Source organism: Myotis yumanensis, unplaced genomic scaffold (assembly GCF_028538775.1).
Source record: "Myotis yumanensis isolate MYYU_CA2020_CCGP unplaced genomic scaffold, mMyoYum1.0.hap1 SCAF_1, whole genome shotgun sequence".
Lineage (NCBI taxonomy): Eukaryota > Metazoa > Chordata > Mammalia > Chiroptera > Vespertilionidae > Myotis > Myotis yumanensis.
The window spans coordinates 239,538,288-239,547,477 of NW_027223752.1; the positions used below are offsets into that span (position 1 = coordinate 239,538,288).

General features: G+C 63.9%; 1 pseudogene; it reads left to right on the top strand.

Annotated features, from left to right (window-relative positions):
• The first annotated feature begins 4,015 nt into the window (after positions 1-4,015).
• On the top strand, positions 4,016-7,039 carry LOC138997552 (uncharacterized protein C2orf81-like; annotated as a pseudogene).
• Positions 7,040-9,190: the final 2,151 nt, after the last annotated feature.

A 9,190-nucleotide genomic window follows, 5' to 3' on the forward strand; every position in this document is an offset into this window, starting at 1 on the left:
GGCGCTCGGCGCGGCGGCGGCTCTCGGGGAGGGGGCCGGGCCGGGGGCGCGGGGGGCGGCGGCGGGCGCGGCCGGCCAGGCCCAGGCTTTCCGCGCGCGGCGCCGACCCCGCCCCCGCGCCTCCCGCCCGCCGCCGCCGCCGCCGGGCCGCCGCCGCCGCAGAAGCCGCGGGAAAGTGCGCGCCGCTGATTGGCTGCCGCGCTCGCGGGCCGCGGCCGGGCGGTTCAAATCCGCGCCGGGCGAGCGGGGCGGGGCGGCGGCCGCGGACGGGGCCGGGGGGCCGGGGCCGGGGCCGCGGGACCCCGCGAGCCGCCTGAGACCAGCGCCGAGCGCGCCCCGCTCCCGCTTCTCGGCCGGGCGCGCGCCAGGCGGCGGCGGAACGGAGAGCTCGGCGCCCGAGGCGGCGGCGGAGCGAGCGCGCGTGCTGACGTCACGGCCGCGCGTCCAATCGCTGCCCGCGGCGCTCGCCCCCGCCCGCCCCGCGCCCGGCTCTCGCACCGCCACGCGCGGGAGGCGCCCGGGCCGCGGGGCGGGAAGAAGGCGCGGGCTCCGGCGCTGCCACCGGGGCCGGGAAGACGGCGGAGGCTCCTCTGCCCCCGCCCGCGGGCACCTCGCCGGGCAGCCGAGCGCCCCCCACGCCTGCGCCCCCGAGCCCCGCAGGACAGCCTCGGGGTGAGGGTCCCCGCAGCCACAGGAATGGGGGACGGTCCGGCCGCGCGGGGTGCGTCCTCCGGCGGGATCTGCGGGGCGCGGGGCCAGCCGTGCCCTCCGTCCCGGCTCCGGGCTCGGGGCTCCGGGCTGGCCTGGAGCTGGTGCCGTGGGGGCCGGTTCGGAGTCAGGGGCCACAGCCCCGCAGTTGCTGGGGGAGGTCCCCCCTGGAGGGTCAGCCCCTGGTCAGAGTCCGGCCGGGGGAAGGCGCTTGGCCTGTGGGGAGGACGTAACTGATGGTGGACACGGAGGGCCGCCCCGGGCCTCCTTTCCAGGGTCTTCCTCCCCGGCCTCCAGCCGCCGGCTCTCCTCTCCGGGGTCGGCCTCCGCAGCAGAGCGCCATCTCCCCGCCAGGCTCGCCCTGGCTCTGGCCGGGGTACAAAGGCCTGGCCGGCTCTGCCAGCGCAGGGCTCTAGGCAGCACTCGCCAAAGGGAAGTTGGCACTCGGACCACCCCCTTGCCAGCTGCCAGCTTCAGCTGCTTCCCCCCACCCCCACCCCCAGCAGGGACGGGCCCGGGCTCCTCGCTGACAGGGGTGATGGACTTGCTCACCTTCTGTCTGGAAACTAGGGCGAGGCCCTGCTGTGTGCTGCAACCGTGCAGGGTGCGGGGTCCTGAGCCCCCAGAAGAGACACCCTGGCCACTGGGCGCCCCTGGCAGGCGGCCAGCTGGGCTGCGGCCCCTTCGCCTTTGCATCTTGTCCTATCCCTCCCGCCGGGGGAAGCTGGGTGCCCTCTAGCACAAGAAAATGCATGCCCCGCCCCCCCCCCCCAGAGCACCTTTGAAGTCCCTGCAGTACAAGATAAACACCAACGTATCTCATTTTATTTCACAGATTAGGAATGAAGGCTCCTTTCCCAGGGGGGAAAAAAATCTTAGAATAATGCAATCAGCATGTAAATTTTTAAATATATTTTTATTGATTTCAGAGAGGAAGAGAGAGAGAGAGAAATGTCAATGACGAGAATCATTGATCGGCTGCCTCCTGCACGCTCCACACGGGATCGAGCCCCCAACCCAGACATGTGATGTGCCCTGACCAGGAATCAAACCATGACCTCCTGGCTCATAGGTCAACACTCAACACTCAACCACTGAGCCACGCTGGCCGGGCTCAACATGTAAATTTATTCGGAACACGCACGTGTGTGTGTGTGTGTGTGTGTGTATTTTCTTGAAGAAGGGTATTTGGGGTGGGCCTCCCTGGACCCAGCTGGCTGCCTCTCAGAGGTTCTGAGGTCTTTTCAGCAAGTGTGGCAGGCGGGACAGCCCTCAGCCCTACACAGCCCGGGGCCTTGCCGGATGGACTGCAGGAGCCTGAAGGTGGCTTCCTGGACAAGGAGGTCCCATGCAGGTGCACGGCGCTCGGATGCGCCCAGCTGTGAGGCTCCAGCCGGTGGGCCCACAGCTCGGAAGTTCTGAGAGCCGGGGTAGCCTCCGCTGCAGGGTGGACGGCGGGGACAGTGGTTCTTGGAGAGCAGGCCTCAGGCAGGTGGGTGAGGGCCAGGAAAGGCGGAGCCTGGAGCCCGGCCGGCCCAGAGGTGTGCAGGGCACTCAAGGGTGGCGGCAGCTGGGCCTGAACCTGGTTTTGGCCTCTTTGAGACTCATCACTTCCCTAAACGAAAACTCTGTACTCGGATGGGGGCAACTGCAGCCATTGGAGGGACTAAGAGTCCAGTCTCGACTTGAAACAGCAACCACAGACACACAGGAGGCCTTTCAGAGGGCGAGGGCTGCCCTGCTCGGACTGTTGGGGTTCAGGGGCCCTCCATCATGGCTCCCACCAGCTGCCCCCACCCCACCCCCTACAACCAGCCTCTCAGGCTGAGCTGAGCTGAGCAAGGCATTGAGGACCCAGGTACCCCAGACCTGCCCGCCGGCTCTGGAGCCAGCCCCGCAGCCTCCCGTCTCCGGCTGCCCACTGTCCACTGACCGCCCACGTGGGGCCTACAGCTCTTGGAGGCACATCTACTCTCTCTCCCTTGGAGTTCCCGCTTCCTCTCTGCGGTCCTGCTGGAGCAGGGACAGACCGGCCACAGGTTCTGCAGTTCAGGGCCCAGACCCCCTGTAAGAGCTGCTGCCAAAGGCAAGTGTCAGGCCCCTTCACTGAAGGAGCCCCCCAAGCTCCAGCCTGGCCTCCCCATCCCCCACCTGGGCCAGGGTCCCCCAGGGGCCAGGCTCATTGCTGTTTCCATGGGGATGCATGCACTCTGACCTCAGCCTTTCTCCATCCCTGGCCAAATAAAGAGGGCTTCCAAGTGGAAACCAGTGGTCTCAAGCCGCCCCTCCTCCCATGCCCCCCTCCCCACCCCCGTGGCCCGTGGCCCCCGCCTCCAATGAGAGGAGGGAAAGGAGGCCCTCCCTTCAGCCCAGGGCAAGCCCAGACCCAGCAGTGGAGAGTCCTGACCACTCTCCAGGCTTGAAGCCGGCCTTTCCCAACGCCAGGCCCTACCTCAGCTCCCACCCGGCCCAAGGACCACGTCAGTTCCTGGGGCAGCCCCCAGGAGCCAGCAGACAGCATTGCAAGGCCCTCAGGTCACATGGGCCACCCCTCTTGTGTCTAGGCAGGTGGGCGTGCAGACTGAAACCCTGCTAGCTCCTCCCCAAATGCTGGCTGAGAGGCCTGAGCCGGAGGGAGGGGTCCCACCCTCCCTGCCCACCAAGCCTTTCTCCGCCCGCCCTGGGGCTGGCCCTTAGGTGCCTGTCATCAGTCTCCGTGGTCACCTCCAGGAGCAAAGCACAGCCCAGGACCAGGGGCCAGTCCTGGGGCAACTACAGACCCATCTTCCCCACAAAGTCTGCTTCCTGGCGATTCCACCCCAGCCAGCCTAACTCTCCTCTCTTTGTCTCTCCTGCTGCCCTGTCCGCCCCCCCCCCCCCATGGCCTTAGTTCAACTTCCTCCTTGGAATTTGGGGCAGCTTTCTCCTCACTGTTCTCCTGCCCCACTTACTTCCCCTACAGTCCATTCTCTGCACCCAGCCAGGGGGATTTTTTAAATGAAATTCATATATATATATATATATATATATATCCCCTATATAATGAAAGCCTAATATGCTAAGTGTCCAACCCTTCCTTCCAAGGTTCAACCAGTCACTATGACACGCACTGACCACCAGGGGGCAGACACTCCGACCGGTAGGTTAGCTTGCTGCTGGGGTCTGGCCAATGGGGACTGGGCGAGACGGGCCGGACATGCCCTGGAGCCCTCCCACGGTCCCTCCCCAGTCCCAAGGTCCCAAACATGCATCGGTGGGGTCCCTTGGTCTGGCCTGCACCCTCTCGCAACCCAGGACCCCTCGGCGGATGTCGGAGAGCTGGTTTCGGCCCGATCCCCATACGCCAGGGGATGGTGCACATATGTATATATAATTATTATTATCATTATTGATATCAGAGAGGGAGAGAGAAATAGAAACACAGATAATGAGAGAGAATCATTGACCGGGTGCCTCCTGCACACCCTCCACTGGGGATCAAGCCTGCAACCCAGGCATGTGCCCGGACCTGGTTCCTAGGTGGATATTCAACCACTGAGCCATGCTGGCCGGGCCAGGGGATTTGTTTAAAGCACGAATTGACCACGTTACCCACCTGCTAGGTCTCCCAGTGCCCTTCACAAAGACTCCACTCCTCAGTCAGCCTCATGTTGGGCTTTCGGGAGTGGGGCTCCCCGCTGCCTCTCCAGCCCGGCTGGGCCCCCCAGAGCTGCCTCCCCACTGGCCCTCACCCTGCAGACAGCCATGCTCACCCACCTGGGCAGGTGCTGAATTGCATGACTCCCCTCTCCCATGCCAGGCCTTAGCTGTGAAGTTACTTTCTCCCTCGACCCCCTCCCAGACTGGCTGAGGTCCCTGGGTGGTACTCACGGCCCGTGTTTCTCTAGAATGCTGCCTGGAGCTGGCCTGCCAGGCTTCCAGCTCTGGTCCCCCTGTGCTGACTCTTGGGGCCATTGTTAAAGTGCCACAAAACAACACAGTCCTTCCCTCACAGGCCGAGGCCAGATGCCTGAAGGTGGGGTGTACGTAGGGCCCCCCTCCCAGCCTCTGGCGTGGCCGGCAGGCCTGGTGTCAGCATCACTGCAGGCCCAGCTCCGTCTGCACCGGGCCTTGTGCTCTTCCGAGGACACCAGCTATGGGACCAGGGGCCACCTCACTTCCCTGGGTCACCCGCGAAGACACGCTCCAAATAAGGTCACCTTCACAAGCAGGAAGTTGGGACTTGAACCCGTCTCCCCGGAGACGCAATCCGACCCACACCTCTCTTACAGCCGGATGACCTGGGCCTGTGTCTATAAAATCAATGATGTCACCAGCTGCGGGGAAGGCAGAGCTGCGTGGGGGTCGGGGCCGCCCCCCCAGGGCGCGGGCTCGCACCTGCCCAGCTGCGCTCCCTCCAGACGCGCCGGAGAAGCCCGGGGAGGAAGGTGCGGGGCCCAGCAGCCCGGCGCGGCGGGGGCTGCTGAGCTCGCGTGCTCTGGGGCGGATGTGGAGGCTTCGCCTGGCCCCTGGGGCCGCGGGGTTAGAGACCTCCCGGAGCCCCGCCCACCGCCCAGTCCGCCCCGGCCCCGCCCACATCCTGGCCCCGCCCCACAGCCCAGTCCGCCTTGGCCCCGCCCCTGTAGTAACTCCGCCCACTGCCCCGCCTTCCAGGTTGGCTACGCGCCACGAAGCCCCGCCCTCGTCCCGCCCCGCCCCGCCCCGCCGCCCAGGTCGGCCGCTCTTTCCCCTGCATCCCGACTCCACGCCTGTGGCGGCCGGGCTCCCGGAGCTCCCGGTTCCCTCGGAAGGAAGGAAGCGATGCCCGAGGACCCGGGGCAGAGAAGACAGGCGCCATCCGGCCCCCACCCTTCCTCGGGGGACTGCCCCAGGTCGGGGACCACCCAGTGCAGGGCTCGGGGCCATCGCTGCCCATGCACTCAGGCTTTGGCTACAGAAACGTTGTTTTGTGCTAAAGTAACACTTTTTTTTAAAATATATTTTATTGATTTTTCACAGAGAGGAAGGGAGAGAGATAGAGAGTTAGAAACATCGATGAGAGAGAAACATCGATCAGCTGCCTCCTGCACATCTCCTACTGGGGATGTGCCCGCAACCCAGGTACATGCCCTTGACCAGAATTGAACCTGGGACCTTTCAGTCCACAGGCTGACGCTCTATCCACTGAGCCAAACCGGTTTCGGCAACACTTCTTTTTCTAATTATGAAAATTGCAGGAAATTAAAATCCAGAAAGGCACCAGCTCGCACCCCCCCACCCGCTCGCACCCCTCCACCAGCTCGCACCCCCCCACCAGCTCTCCGCCAGTCCCTGGCAGCCAGCTCCCAGGAATCGGCAGAGAGCACACGGCCCCTCAGCTCCCAGTTCTCACTAGAGGACCTCTACTACTCGCCCTCTGCTGGGGACCTCAGTGAGCAGGGGTTCAGGAAGGGCGAGAAGCCCCACGCAGCCTTGGACCCCACCATACTCGGCTTCCACCATACTCGGCCGCTCCGAATCCTTCCAGCAGCCTTGGTGCCTGGGCTCACAGCTGAGAACACTTTTCCGTAGGGCGGGCCGCAAGGCCTCGGTGCTGCCGAGCCAATGGGGAGGCCCAGAAGTTGAGGCTGTGGACACAGACACGGAGGTACGCCCCCTGGAAGTCTACCGCAGGCCCCCCCGCCAGGTCAAGAAGAGAGAGGCCCTGGCCAGACGCCAAGCTACTGGCTCCGGTAGCCGAGCTTTCTGCCCTCTCCCTCCCAGCGGTCCTTTCCCTACTTTGTGGCCGGCTCCCGACTTCCCCCTTTAAGCTTAGGCCCATCATCACCAGGCTCCCAGGCACAGGGGCTCTTACCCGGCCCAGAGAGCCGCTTTCCGGGAAGGCACCTGAAGGTCTCCCAAATGGCCTGCAGCTGCGGTCCCAGCCCCTGCACATGGCCAGGGGCAAAGTGGCCGAGGGGCTGGGAGAGGGAGGCGGAGTTGCTGGAAGAGCTGTGGGCAGCCCACAGCCACGTACTCCGCAGGGCGGCCGGGACCAGGAGGGCCAGGCTCCTCACAGGTGAGGATTTGAACCCCAAATCCTCAAGGCCACGTCCCAGGTGATGTGGCAGCCAGTGTTGCTGCCGGAAGCCTTGAAGCTGGCTCCTGGTTGTGAGCATGTGGAACCCAACCACACAGGTGCTGCTCAGGCCTGGGCACCCCGGCAGGAGGACAAAAACGCTCCACCTCTCCTCCCATTGAGTTGCACCCCATCCGGACAGAAGCCCAGGTGACCAGGGCACAGCTAATGAAGAACTCAACCTCCAAAGTGTGGTCGCTCCCCTCCAAGATCCTGCCCCATTCTGAGCCCTGAACCTCAGCCAGTGGGAATCCTATCTTCCTTCCCACGGCTTGCCAAAATAAACACCTGAGTTGCATTAAGAAAAAAAAAAAAGATGGCGCTAAGGCCCAGAGCTTTTTTTTTTTTTTTTGGCACACATCTGCCTTTACTGTGAGCAGCAGGCAGGACACCCCTCCACCAGCTCGCAGGCTCACTGGCGTGGGTGCGTTTAAATACTCGAGGTGTGTGATTAAGTAATTATGCTCAGGTGGCTCTGGGAGCCGCTTGGTGCCCGCCCTCGGGGTGTTCGCAGAACCAGCTGGGCCAGAGCCTGTGCTCCTGCCCAGGGATGAAGCTGGCAGCCTGGGCTCCTCACAGGCCCCCCATGGCCAGGCCGCCCCCCTGCCGTCAGGCTGCTGTGGCTGCCATGACCCGGGCACAGCTCCCGCCCTGCCTCACCTGAGCTCAATCCTGGACCCCGGATGGCCGTGACGCCGTTGCCCCATTTTGCTTCCATTAGGAATGCCTGTGTATTTCCAACCCTCAGCCACCGGCTTCCCCAGCGGAGGCAGCCTGCGCCCTGGGTGAGGTCACCCCGAGGAGACCAGGGGCCTGTGGCTGCCACAAAGGTGGTTGTGAGCACAGGGGCCAAGGTTGGAACCACACCAAGGCTCCAGGGTCTTCACTGCCTGGCAGGCCGTCCACGGGACCCCGCTCAGAGGAGAGGGACGCCGGCCGGGGCGGAGAGGGGCCCGGTGCTGAGACGGTGCCCCTAGGATCGCCCTGGCTCAGCCTGACTAGCTCACGCTGGCATCGGCCAAGCCCCCTGGGCCACCGCATCAGCCACCAAACAGGAGCAGAGAAGCCGGCCTCAGCGGGTCTCCCCGTGCTGTGCGCCTCCTCCTCCTCCAGAGGGAGCCACCGAGGCGGAGGGGAGGGCGGTGTGTGGAGCGGTCTCACCAGGCGCCTCCCAAAGCCGGTGCTGGGTGTTCGGGTGGATGTTGGAGGAGAGGTCCAGCTCATTCTTCCAAGAACACACAGTCCAGTGGCTCTTCGTTCCCAACAGGAATGCAACGAAACTAACACTCCATTTCTCACCCCCACAGATGGGCACATGGTCCGCAGGCCAGAGGCACTGGGCTGGGCTGGGAGCAGGTGCTGCACCCGAGGTGGGTGTGGGAGCGGCAGCATCGGGGAGGGGTCTGTCTTGTCCCCACAGGTAGGGAGACACAGGGACCTGGCCCGCAGCCCCAGCTCGGTAACTTGGTCACACCGGCCACCTGCACAGCGACCTACATATACCATGGCTCCCGGGGCAGAGCCCACAGGGCAGAGGGTGGGAGGGCCTGGGTTATGGCGCCCGGGCTGCTGGGACACCAGGCAGCTCTGAGCGAGAGCGAGAGTGAGGGCGAGCTGCTGTGAAGGTCGTCAGAGCATGAGGCCAAGTGAGAAGCAAAATACAGACCTGCAGGGGTGGGGGGGAGGAATGTGCCAGCGTGTGCTTTTATTTACATAAACGAACAAAAATGATACAGCTGATGAGGGAATGGGTGTGGCAGACATCTCTAAGATCATGCTGCTCTTTGAACTTCAAGCTATCACCGGGCCGGCTGGTGTGGCTCAGTGGATTGAGCATCGATCTGTGAACCAAGAGGTCCCGGGTTTGATTCCCAGTCAGAGCACATGCCTGGGTTGTGGGCTCGATCCCCAGTAGGAGGCAGCCAATCAATGAGTCTCTCTCATCATTGCTGTTTCTATCTCTCTCTCCCTCTCCCTTCCTCTCTGAAATCAATAATACACATATATATATCTTTTTAAAATAGTCCTTTCTGAGCCCTGGGCCAGCCGCGCGCTGGAAAGCATGGGGAGCACTGGGACCTCGTCCGCTCTGGGCTGGTAACCAGCCCCACCACCCCAGCCAGGGCCTGACCGGAGACAGCCACCTGGCAGCAGCCGCACGGCACAGCGCAGGAAGCCGGCCCGCCCCTCCCTCCCCCCTCCCTCCCCAAGCCAGTGGAGTAGTCTTCATTCTTTTTATTGGAATCATTTCACGTTCACAGGAGAGCTCTACAGCTCACAGAGGCCCCTCCCCCTGTCTCCCCTGGTGTCGGCTCCTTACACGTCGAGCAGCTGTGTCAAAAAGAAGAAACTAACACTGTCCATTGCCACGGACTCCATCCCCGG